This window comes from Helicoverpa zea, chromosome 14 (assembly GCF_022581195.2).
Source record: "Helicoverpa zea isolate HzStark_Cry1AcR chromosome 14, ilHelZeax1.1, whole genome shotgun sequence".
Lineage (NCBI taxonomy): Eukaryota > Metazoa > Arthropoda > Insecta > Lepidoptera > Noctuidae > Helicoverpa > Helicoverpa zea.
In genome coordinates this window covers 5,698,524-5,711,605 of record NC_061465.1, presented here as the reverse complement: position 1 = coordinate 5,711,605, position 13,082 = coordinate 5,698,524, and the positions used below count along the sequence as shown (strand labels likewise).

The 13,082-nt window shown below is 36.4% G+C and overlaps 1 protein-coding gene across 2 annotated transcripts in view; it reads left to right on the top strand.

Moving 5' to 3' along the window:
* LOC124636704 (semaphorin-2A) overlaps nt 1-13,082 on the top strand; it is a 183,139-nt gene that overhangs the window by 138,682 nt on the left and 31,375 nt on the right. The gene's annotated exons all lie outside the window — the stretch shown is intronic.

Below are 13,082 nucleotides of genomic sequence, written 5' to 3'. Positions count from 1 at the left end.
AGGAGCGAAAGCCGTCGTTGGTGTTGTTTATTGCCCCCCCTCTGTCGACTACTTCACTGATTTGGAATCGGTTTTAGAATCGTTAGGTTCTGAGTATGCTCATTACATCATCATGGGTGATTTTAATACAAATCTCCTTGCTCCCAACTCTCCTCGTACCCGTAAACTCTTGCACGTTTTGGAGTCATCCAGCTTGCATATTTTACCTCTTCAGGCTACTCACCGGTCTACGATTGGTGATGATTCCTGGCTGGACTTAATTCTGACGTCTAACCTCTCCCTTATTTCCTGTCACGGTCAATATACTGCACCTGGTTTTTCTCACCACGACCTCATTTTCCTCTCCTATATCCTTAAACCACCTAAGCCCAAGCCTAAGATTTTGCATAGGCGTTGCTTTGCAAGGATGGATGCTGAGCGGTTGTTCAAGGATGCGCTAGACATTGATTGGACTCCATTAATGACTTCTGATGATGTGGATCATAAAATTTTGATTTTTAATAACATGGTGAACATTTTATATGATCGCCATGCACCAGTCAAAAGAGTCAGAGTGAAACGGCCGCCAGCACCATGGATGACTGAACTCATACGTATAGCAATGCGTAGGCGGGACCGTGCGTACCGTAAATTTAAAAAAGACCGTAGTGATGAAAACTGGGCTCTGTTTAAGACTGCGAGGAATCGGTGTAATATGATGATACGTAATGCTAAACGCCGCCATATATTGAATAATATATCATCTTCGTCTTCTGCTGACATCTGGAAGTTTCTTGGAACTCTGGGTATTGGCAAGTCGCGACATTTGGACCTGCCGAACACAATTAGTTTTGATGCTTTAAATAGTTATTTCTGCACTTCTTCTTCCTCTCGTTTGGACTATTTAATGAAGCAAGATACTCTCAATTATATAAATGGTCTAACGCGTCCCGATATCAAATCTTTTGATTTTATGCCAGTCGACGAGGAAGAGGTCAAAAAGATTATCCTGTCCATAAAATCTAAGGCGGTGGGGTGTGATAACATCAGCCGTCAGATGATCGTCCATATCCTAGTCCCGATCCTTCCTGTTATCACTCATATCGTAAACTTTTCGTTCTACTCTGGAGTTTTCCCTTCACTCTGGCGGAAAGCTTACGTGCGTCCTCTTCCCAAAATTTCCAGCCCTACCCTCCCCAGTCACTTTCGTCCAATTTCTATCCTACCTTTCTTATCCAAAGTGCTTGAGGCTTGTGCTCATAAGCAATTTGCTCGTTTTATCTACGGCAATGAGCTACTGAGCCCTTTCCAATCCGGATTTAGGCCGGGCCACAGCACTTCTTCTGCCCTCCTCAAAGTGACTGGCGATATTAGATTTGCTATGGAAGACGCTAATCTCACAGTGTTGGTACTCGTGGATTTTTCAAATGCGTTCAATACCGTCAGTCACGACATCCTTTTATCTATTCTATCACATCTTATGGTCTCTTCTAAGGCGTCAGACTGGTTTTCCTCTTATCTTCATGATCGCCAGCAGTCGGTTCGGGTGGATGAGGATTCATCTGCGTGGTGTTCTTTGAATGCTGGCGTTCCTCAAGGCGGCATACTCTCACCTCTGTTATTCTCCATATTTATAAATTTCCTTACTCCTGAGCTTCAGTGTTCGTATCATCTCTATGCCGATGACTTGCAGTTGTATCGTCACACAAAAGTGAATGAGTTGGCAGCTGCGCTTGTTAAAATTAACAAAGACTTGGTAGTCAAAAGTTGGTCTGACAGGTTCGGAGTGGCAGTCAATCCTGTTAAATGCCAAGCTATTATCATTGGTAGCTCAAGAAATTTAGGTAAAGTAGACGCACTTGGGTTACCAACTTTGGTATTTGACGGGATAAATATACCGTTTAGCTGCTCAGTGAAGAATTTGGGCCTTCATCTTGACTCTTCACTCAATTGGCAAGCACAAGTTGCAGCTGTCAGCCAAAAAATCACTAGTACACTGCGGTTTCTTTATCGCTTCAAAAACTTGCTCCCGTTCCATGTAAAAGCAATGCTTATGCAAACCTTAATCTTTCCTATAATCGACTATGGTGATGTTTGCTACTATGACCTGAATGCAGATCTGCTCAATAAACTCGACCGGCTTCTCAACAATTGCATTCGATTCGTTTTTAATCTTCGCAAGTACGATCATGTGTCAGCGTATCGAGCGCAACTTAAATGGCTACCGATAAGACAACGACGTGTGATGAGGGCATTAACTACTCTTTTTTCTATACTTTATACCCCGTCTTCACCTTCCTATTTAACTTCTCACTTTCAGTATGTGTGTTCTCAGCATAACAAAAATCTCCGCTCCTCTAATAATCGTCTTCTTCACTGCCCTGCTCACCGTTCAGACATTATTCACTCTTCCTTCTTTGTGAAATCTATTCTTCTTTGGAATGAGCTACCTCTGGAGGTCAGGATGGTAAATAGTCGACACACTTTTAAAATGAAACTGCGAAATCACATCCATGGCAAGTTGGCCGAATCATTACAGTAGTTCATTTTTCTTACCATCTTCTCCTACATTCTCCTGGATACAGTTGTACATATATATAGTTATATATATATATATATATATATATTTATTATATTTATTATATTTATATATGCATAAATATATATTTTTATTATCTTCCACTGATGCTCAAATTGTGTTGCACCTACCACTTCTATTTCACCACCACCCTAAGGTAGACTGGCAGAGAACGCCTAAGGCGTTAAGTCCGCCGTTGTACAATGTGCAAAAAGTATTTTAAATAAAAAATAAATAAAATGATTGAAAATAAACACTTTTGAATTGAATTAATTAAAATAATTAATATTTACACATCCATGACCTTAACTAAAACTTACAATAATTTTCATAACATAACTTAAAAACAAAACACCAAAAACACTTATCGAACATTTATCTGTTCCCCGTCCCGCCATGAAAATAAATCATACAAGTCGAAAATTCGCACTAATAGGAAGCCAAAAATTGAAAATATATCATCTATACGTTCGTAGGGAGGGGACACGAGACCGCGTTGATCCCAGTCGTCGGGACTCTTTTGTACAGAGCACTGTCAAAACAGAGATAGTTGCGCATTTAAATATCACTGGATATTAATTCCCTTTGGAAATTGATTTAATTAACTGCTAGATTGGTTAGAAGCTCATTGAAGTTTATTTATTGGATTACTTTTTCCGGTCTATTTTTTTTTAGTATTTTGTATTCACAAGGACCTTCAGACAGAAAATGGCTGACAGTTTTATTTTAAAGATATATTTTACTTATAACAGCCAACATAAAAAAATACGGGAACAAAAACAATTGAAAGCTACACTACAACACAACGCTACCACAGAGCAATAAATAAAATAAATACAAAGTGCAAAGTCGCGCGTTATCTGCACTATGAGTAATGTTTCCCTCCTCTTAGGGCGCGTCAGTTTCAAAAATTGAGTGAAATCACATGTACGCGATTGATAGGGCGAATGCGACTTACGGAGACGCATGAGCGAAATCGACCGAACGATTCATATTTGCTGCAACCACCAATTTATATCTATTCTGTTACAAATAGCTGTAGCCGATTGGACGGGTATTGGAAACAAATGACGCGGTAGTTTGTTTGTAGTGGTATTGCTGCCTTTTTTTTTCAATATTGTGGCTATGGGGGAAAATTGGGATTGGGATTATGGCATTTGGATAACGTTTCGTTTTATGTATCAGTATTTTTATCCTTAAAATATAAGTAATAATAAATAGAATGTTGCTTGCTTAGTAAACACATTTTTTATTTATAATTTTAAATGCTCACTGAAAATCGATTCTTACACCAACGTACAAAGTCTACGTTTTTAATATAAATTATGAACTAGTCACTTATTTTCTATGTTAAAAATAACGTCAAATAATGTTACCCAAACTCATTCTGGTAAACCATGAAAAATGTCCAAATTTATCACAATTTAATGTTTATTTATCCAATACTCTTTACGAGAAGCTTTATTGTGATTACATTACATTTTTCCACCTCATTTGGTAACTGTGACGAAAAACAGAATCACGTTTTCATTTTAAATGGGCACAATCAATAAGCTGGGCTTATCGCATTTTTTACGAGATAAATTCGATGTGTTTTAAATCTGCTATTAGGTACGTACAAATGGGTGTATTGTCGGAACAGGTAACAAACGGCGGGTACTTTTATTTTTCGTCTGATCACACTTGTTCTTTTAACGCCGGTGTTGCCAACGGGCCGGGCGTTCTAAATTGTCTTTGTGTCTCTTTCTTTGTGCTCATAAGGTCCCAACGTTATTGTTGTTAGATTTATTGGGTTTTATAATTACTTGCTCCACTCTTGCTTTGTAGACACTGTTCTTTTATTCCGTGCTATCAAACTGTTCTAAAAGAGAGTATTTAAAATTGGTTTTCCTGAAAACTGTTATTTCATGCAAATTGTCTGCGATCTTTACTTACTCTTTATTTGTTGTTGAATTCCCATAACTGAAATATTAGAATGCAGTTACGGGTTAAATTGGTTCGACAGAGGAGTGACCATATTTTGTGCTAAGGGTTACGAATTCGATTTCCGCAAGGGGATAAACATTTTGTATACAACTATACCTTGGTATCTGTGATTTAGGGGTCTGAAAGAACCTCTAAAATACTCGATAACAGTCAATGTAATTTGGACTTTATTGGATGCTTAGCTAAAATTATATAAGCAGGTATTTACTACGTACAATAAGTTAAATATCAAGCGCTACCACTTTATTTTTTGTCATATATTTTAATACCAAAAACCATTAAAGTATCAAAATACAAGTAACATTACCTACTATTAAAGCATCTTCGTACAATAAGGTCAAAATTTAAAACACAAATAGAGAGACCCAGTTGTCCCCGTATAAAAAACGGCAATACCCTATAAAAGCTGAACTAGCAAAACTTGTGTCCTAAAATAAGTTGGGCCAAGTTTCCAGTGTTGTTTACTCGAAACTTTACCGCGAACACAAACTAGGGGAGGTTTTCATACGGACCTTTACAACTTTTGTACACATCCCTGTAGTTATCATAAGGGTTTCGTGTTGATCTAAAAAGTTTTGCCTCCGATTCCACTCGATTAGGCTTTTTTTTTTCTTTCACTTTTTTTTTCAGTGGCAATCTTTCAGGTTGTGGAATTATGAGTGGCTGGTTAAATGGTGTGTGATAATGTGTCACCGATTTATCAATAAGAACTGTTTAACAATACTATCCTTACGTTACATGCACGTATGTATCTAACTAAAAGGAGGTGAAACTACAAAATTCAGTAACTCTTTAGTACCTACAGCAAACGCATTAACTAAGAAACTTTAAAATAGGGTTTATAGAGTGAAAATAAATTCACTTCAAAGAAAATTCTATTGCTCTAAATAACAGCGATGTGTGCCGTAAAATAAAAGCATAAACACAGTGTAATATCGCTAGCTTAAAACTCGATGGAAACTATCGCGAAACAACCCACACACTGAATAATAGATTCTAAAAGTGTGTAATAAATAGCCTAGGACGCTTGATAAGTGGCGGGCCCGTGTTAGGCATACACTGCCGACGCGAACAAACCTGCTATTATACTCAAATTACACTACCTATATTTATACTACACAAGAATTACAAAGACAAAGGTACGTATTCAACATTCCATTACCACGAATTGCATTACTGTACCCCAACAATGCCATGATTCACTATTAAAGTACGAACTATTTATTCTTCCTCGCCGCATAAAGCGCAATCAAAATGTTCAGTGTCATTTCCCTCTTTGTAATATAATTATTCATGTCGATAGATCAACAAGCTTTTGCGTCATCATACAATAATGTTTATGGCATAATAATGGTGCAAATTCAACTCCCGCGCCGCACCGCTGAGTGCACTTCGGAAAATCACTTTATAATCTATGCAACGCTGCATTCAGCTGAACACCGACGCCGCATAACCATTTTTGTGCATTACATGAATGCAGCTGGCCGTAAAATTTTATACAAACAACTTTGAAACTAAGTGTACTTATTTTGTATGTGGAAATTGACTTAGTTTCGAAGTGTGTATTTGTATTAGCGTACGATGAACGGTTACGGCTTGTGTGCTGCTGTTTTGGAATTTCTCAGTAACTTTCAAGTTTCGTGTTGTGAGCTGAACTGCTTAAAGTTAAAGCTTCAGTCACTACTGTGCCTATTTATTTTTAGCAAAAATGTGTAATCTGAACATAGGAAAGCCAAAAGATATTGCAACATTTTATTTCATGCCTGACCTTTATACATTTCAAAATCAATTGTAAAGTCTACCACTGGTAATCCAACGTACATAGTTTGATAAATTGATTTTCACGGAACTGGTCCTTTGAGCCTAAATTTTTAATACGTACCGAGTTACCCGAGTCTGTAATTTGTGACGTCAAGCCTTCGACTGTATGTTCAGTCAATTAAATGTTCGTAACTATTGTCTTTCCTTCCACGTAACGCGAGGGGCAAATTTATTTGAAACCTGTCACACTGTCTCGCTTGACTGGCATGTTTGTATCTTGCCGATATTCTACGAAATTGCTTATTATTTACTCAGGACTGTTACCAGGTACAATTTTAGTTCCTGTCTTTAACTGTACTACTCCTCGGTGAATTAAGTCTGAATATTTAATTCAAGTTCCTTAGAAGGAGGATTTTTCTTTATGTCTGTAATCAAAAGCAATTCACTTGTGACTCGGTAATGAAGCAAGGTTCATAAATGCTGAGTACATTCTGTGTGATTATAAATAACAATAATGTCCTACTAGAATTTTATGTTTCTTTGACTGCGTATTTTCTTGGATTTTCTATTATAATAAAAGTTAATGGAATATTTTCTCGTAAAGCAGTAAGTTATCAAGACAAAGTGTTTTAGGATTTATTCAGACTAACCGAAATTGCATATGGAAATAATAAAATAAATTATTCACAAATATTTGTCTCGTATGACGTGAAATGAATAGGTTTTTTATTGATCTAAAAGGCATAGTCGTATTTCACACGGCGCACTAGAGCACAGGTGCAATAGCTATCTCATTCGGAATTAGTATCCAATACCGCGTGTACTTTACGATTGCCTACGTCTGTCGCTTTGTTAAGTTCCACGTTTTAATGCTATTTTGTTCCTTTGCGTTAGTTTTGCTATTTTGTTATCGCGTGTTATAATTTGTATTTTTATATTATACTTACCTATACGAACCAAATCCAAAGGACCAATCTCTCAAGTATGAGGGCGCGGGTTCGATCCCAGGTCAGGCAAGTACCAATGCAACTTTTCTAAGTCTGTATGTACTTTCTAAATATATCTTAGACACCATTGGCTGTGTTTCGGATGGCACGTTAAACTGTAGGTCCCGGCTGTCATTGAACATCCTTGGCAGTCGTTACGGGTAGTCAGAAGCCAGTAAGTCTGACACCAGTCTAACCAAGGGGTATCGGGTTGCCCGGGTAACTGGGTTGAGGAGGTCAGATAGGCAGTCGCTTCTTGTAAAGCACTGGTACTCAGCTGAATCCGGTTAGACTGGAAGCCGACCCCAACATGATTGGGAAAAAGGCTCGGAGGATGACTTACCTATACGGTCTAATGAGTTCATTGTAGCTAAAATAACTGATGATTATGAACAAGATTTTCACATGGGATGGTAGATATCCATGGACAACTGTTGAACTTAAAATCAAAAGAATGATTTGTAAAGAAAACAATCATCCAACATCACCTTGAAAACTGATGAAACATTTTCAGAGAATTCTTCTTTATCAGATTTCCCGTAACTTACATTTCCTTTAAAATAAATAAATAATCTGCACATGCCGCTATCATCCTTATGCGGCAGGCCGAAGTTTTCCTCCATTCACGTAAACTACGCTTATTTCTATTTCAAGCTTGCGAAATGTGTTCAGTCTCTGTGAGTAATATGCGGCTAGGAAACTTCAAGTTCCACTTGGATATTTTGACTGGGCACATTGCCTATGTTTTGTCTTTGAATTTATTATTTTTAAAAACATTAACGAAAAGTTTTTTTTTTCAAATTACAGGTACTTTTTATTGCATTTTCAATTAATGATTGTGAACTAAAATTGTTCAAGTGCCTATTTTGTAAGCTTATTGTAATATAATACTACCTACCCTATGTGATTTTCAACATACGAAATCAAAATCAAGCATTAACGTTCAGATTACAGCAACACACCCACTTCATCTACTCGCTCCTAAAAGACGAATTCAGATTACTCCAAGCAATTTAGATTCAAGTCAGTTTAAATTAATATTTGTACAAGTGCTTTACATTTGTTATATCAAGAGCAATATGTCGTTATAAATTCAGATCATCCCCACAGGTTATTAACTGATAGTGACGTGGTTGTCAAAACTTTGCCTCCCCACAATCTCGTACAATCCCGGGATCCCTTATGCGTTTGAAAGTTACTCCTTCCAATACACGCACTGACAAAGACAACTTTACTAATGTATGTCGCAACTCGTAACATATTCAAAACTTGTATAATTATTGTCTAAACACGTAACTAGTTATTATCTGGAGTTGCGGGGTTCTCATTCCTCTATATTCATTTTCTATCGTAGCTATACATTTCTAGATTAATAGTGCTGTAAGTTTGACAATTGGAACTTTACTATAGTACAATTTAATCACGTAAATATCCCTTTTCTGTAATTACACCAACGAAATTACTTTTGTCCTCCCTTATTACATGATTACGTAAGGCTCGATATGCGTAGTTAATCGCCCAATCAACTAAATTTGTGCTATTAGATTTCCTTGATTGGGGCATACATCACTTCAAAATCAGGTCACACTGAAGTATCAGTTGATTATACGTATATTTATTGTGAGAACGTTAGTACCACAACTTTTGAGTACGGTATTTTATTCACGCAATTTAAAAACCCGAAACACAGTAACATCCACTTTCTTGTATAAATATTCAGACATTACCTATCCTGTACAAACTCGTGAATGTCTCGAAAGTTTCCCGTAGGATATTGCGTAGGTAACGTATGTATTCACATTGTATCGGGAAGCCATTGTCGTATATCATGCGACCGTGTACCTGAAGGTGCCAACTATTCTCTTGTCTAGATACCGTGTTTTACTTTGAAACGTTGTAAACTTTTAAACGCCTGTATCGTATCTCTATAAAGTTTGACGTACTTGTAGCGGTATTTTAGGGTTGGACTTTAAAATTAAGCATTTCAATATTAAAGACCGAATCTCGTTAGCCAGCTCTGCAATATTTATAGGATAAAACAATCAAATTCGGTTAAGTTTTTGGTTGTACGTCAATGAGGGTTTTCGATACTTTTTCTGCTGCCAGGCGGCGCTTCGTATGCGTCAGGTCCAAACAGCTGTCAAATAGTATGGAATTGTAGGGTCCGAACTTATTGTTTATTGAAATTCTGTTATATTGGAAGTGTTATTGATTTTATTATGGACTACGGTCAGAATAAGGTTTCCGAACTAAAAATTGAGCTAAGAGAGAGGGTGCAAAAGTCACTGGTACTAAGGAAAAGCTTGTTGAAAAATTTGTTAACACAATATGATTTAGTTTTTTTTTATTTACTCAACCTCAATAGTAAAACAATAATGCAGTGCTTTAATTATAAAATAAAAAAAACACTAAAATCGTTCACTATTCATAGTAAAGATAAGCACTTTGACAGTTACCTGGACCTGACGACTCGGTGCTGCCACCTGGTGGACGCCATTTTAGAAAACCCTCATTAAAATTGACGAACTGACAATCTACTGAAAAGTTTTAATGGGTCGTTGCCGATGTTTTATTTGAATTAAGTTACTTGAAGTATCGATATTATTGAAGGAAGAGATTAAAAAAAAGGTTAATGATAAAGTTCGCAAAACATGGAAGATTACATTTGTTTAGCTTTCAGACCCACAGTATTGTCCAATTACAGATCAAAGAAATCAAACAATTTTGATATCTTAACGAGCAATATTGAAACAACAACAAGTAATACTGAGTCAGACAATCTTCTGATTGGATCAGTAAAGTTTATTGTAGTAGTTTGTCATAGGATACAATGAGCGCAATATTAACATTTCTACGAATGCACAACCCTTATAAACATAATATACAGTCTAGACACGAAGTAAACATCACTATCTACGTTGAATAAAACATTAATATCTTTAGGACGAACATTAAATGTAATATCTTTAACAAAAATAGATTGCCATCATAAATTCAAAGACAAAATCTCGCCTCCGAAGTTTCAATTCGCATCATTAGACCGTCAACGTTTCATTCTGTGAATGAAAAGCCTTCTAGATGCTAATTTGGTGGGCAAACAAAAGCTAAGGCCTAATGAGGGACGCTTGCGGGTTCGTAGACAAACTTTCTTATTCAACCGAAGGGAGGCCGCGGGCCCTTCCGCCCGGACCATTTGCTTGTTTATCCTGGACTTAGGATCGCGCTTCGATGCTGAAAGGGAGAATAATGTCGCAAAGAGCTTCAGAGTTTGGTGTAGAGTTCGCGGTGTGTTCTACTCGTTAAGGTTTTGTGTGCCAAGATACAAGGGGACACCTTAGACTTTGTTCACGATTGTACACTTTTTTTTTTTTTTATTTATTTATTTGTTTCTTTCACATAAAACTACACATTTACCTTAAACTAGGCATGCAATTAGACCTCTAAGGTCTGTCTTAGCATGCCATGGCCAGTGATTGGATCAACGCGCTCATTACAATTATGTATTGATAAGGTCAATTAAATAATCTTTTAGTTTACGTTTAATACTTTTATTGTTCAGTGAGTCTCTAAAGTCAACTGGAATCTGGTTGAGTATAGTAGGTATCATGAACGAAGCGGTGCGTCTACCATAAAAATTATTTTTACGTGGCACTTGTAGCAATTTTGATTTGGCTTGACGTGTGTTTACGTTGTATTTCACTGGATTTTGTATGTCCTTGTTGTCAAAGTGATCCATGAGGAATAGATACTCAGCTCGCACCTGTACAGGTAATACCCTGCAGTACTTAAACAACCCTGCATAATTGTCTCGGTATTTATTTTTTATACTGCTTGGTACCACAAGTTTCAACAGTCGTATTTGCAAATTATATATTTTATCAAGATATGTTTTAAATGTGCGTCCATAACTTGTGAGGCCATATGATATTATTGATTCTGCGAGAGCTGTGTACATTTGTAGTAGGATTCTGTACGGTATTTTGCGCTTTATAATTGAAAACTTTGCGAGTATTGCACGTAGCCTGTTACAGACAGAATCCACATGGTAACCCCAGTTAAATCGGTTATCAATAATTAAACCCAGATAGGTATGATAAGGGACTTGATCTATCGAAGAGCATTGGCATTCCGGTAAGTTATTATGCAGACAATCGTGACTATGTGCTATTATTCGAAAAGGACGACAGTTGCTTATATGGCTTGAGTGTACATGTATAACTTTGGTTTTTTGAGGATTCAGAACAAGTCCCATATCATGGGCCCACATCGCCATGATGGTAAAGTCTTTTTGCAAGTTATCTACGGCCAAATTAAGGTTTTTGCTAGCGGAAAGTAAGCAGGTGTCATCAGCATATTGATAAAGGGAACAGTGTGTTATTACATTTTCAAGGTCATTGACATATGCCAAGTAGTGAAGCGGTCCAGACACCGATCCCTGAGCTGTTCCTTTTGTCACGTTTACATGTCTACTAAGGTTATGACCAACTTTCACGCAATAACTTCGGTTGCGCAGATATTCTTTGCACCAATCTAGCAATGTACCTCTTATACCTGAATTTTCGAGTGTTTTTAGTAAGATATTGTGTCTGAGAGTATCAAAGGCCTTGCTGAAATCAATGAACACAAGTATCACATGCTGTTTGTCGTTTAAGTACTTGTTTACTTCATCAGTAAAATTAGAAAGTAGCTGAGCCGTAGATTTTTTACTTTGGAAACCATACTGTGCCTTGGAAATTATGTCGTTCTCTCGATAGTAGGTGTGTATTTGGTCGCATATGTATTTCTCTATTATTTTGTTTATTACAGGCAATATCGTTATGGGTCTATAATTTGACAAGTCATTGATTTTACCTTTTTTATGAATGGGCCTTACTATTCCTGTTTTTAGATCTGATGGATATTTTCCTTGTTGAACACTCGCATTAATTAACTTTACTATTGCATTTACAATTTTATCTCCTATTCTTTTGATATCCAGTACTCTTATGGAGTCATAACCAGCTGATTTGTTAATATTTAGGTTTTTGATGATTTTAATGATTCTATTAGGTGTAGCTTTTTTAAATAACATTGATCTATCTTGAGATTTCATAAATTCAAAATTATTCAACAAGGGTCTGTCACACCCTTGCACAATACCAGATACACTATTTTCAAATTCCGTTGCAAAGTCATTAGCGACACTCAATTCATTATTGGATCCATTTAAAAAGGCGTTCGTAATCACCTCGTCTACAGACTTTACTATTTTGCCCGTAAGTTTATTTAATATTTCCCATAATTTTTTGAGGTTATTTTTGTTATTAGTTATTTCTTTTCTGTAATAATTATTTCTTGTGTTGAATATAGTTTTATTAACCTTGTTTCTAATTTTATTGTATTCTAACCTAAGTGTTTTATTACCGGGGTCACTTTTCCATTTAATAAACGTTTTGTCTCTTTTAGCGCAACTTATCCTTATTTTATTATTAACCCATTTTTCACAATCTCTTTTGCTCGAATTATTTATCTTTTTATAGTATTTGCATTCATCGTAGCATTTTATAAAATTATTTTTTATGTAATTATATATGTCATTTGCACAGTTTATCTCACCTGTCATTTCCCAATCAGTACACTCTAATAGTGATGTTAATTTCTTGTTGTTAATAGACTCAATGAACTTTGGATCTTTAACTTTAGGTATAGATGCAATAGTGACAATCGTCATACGATGATCTGCTAAGACAGTCCCCAGAGCAGCCGAATAAAGGTCATGAATGCATGATCTCACGAAAATGTGGTCAATACAA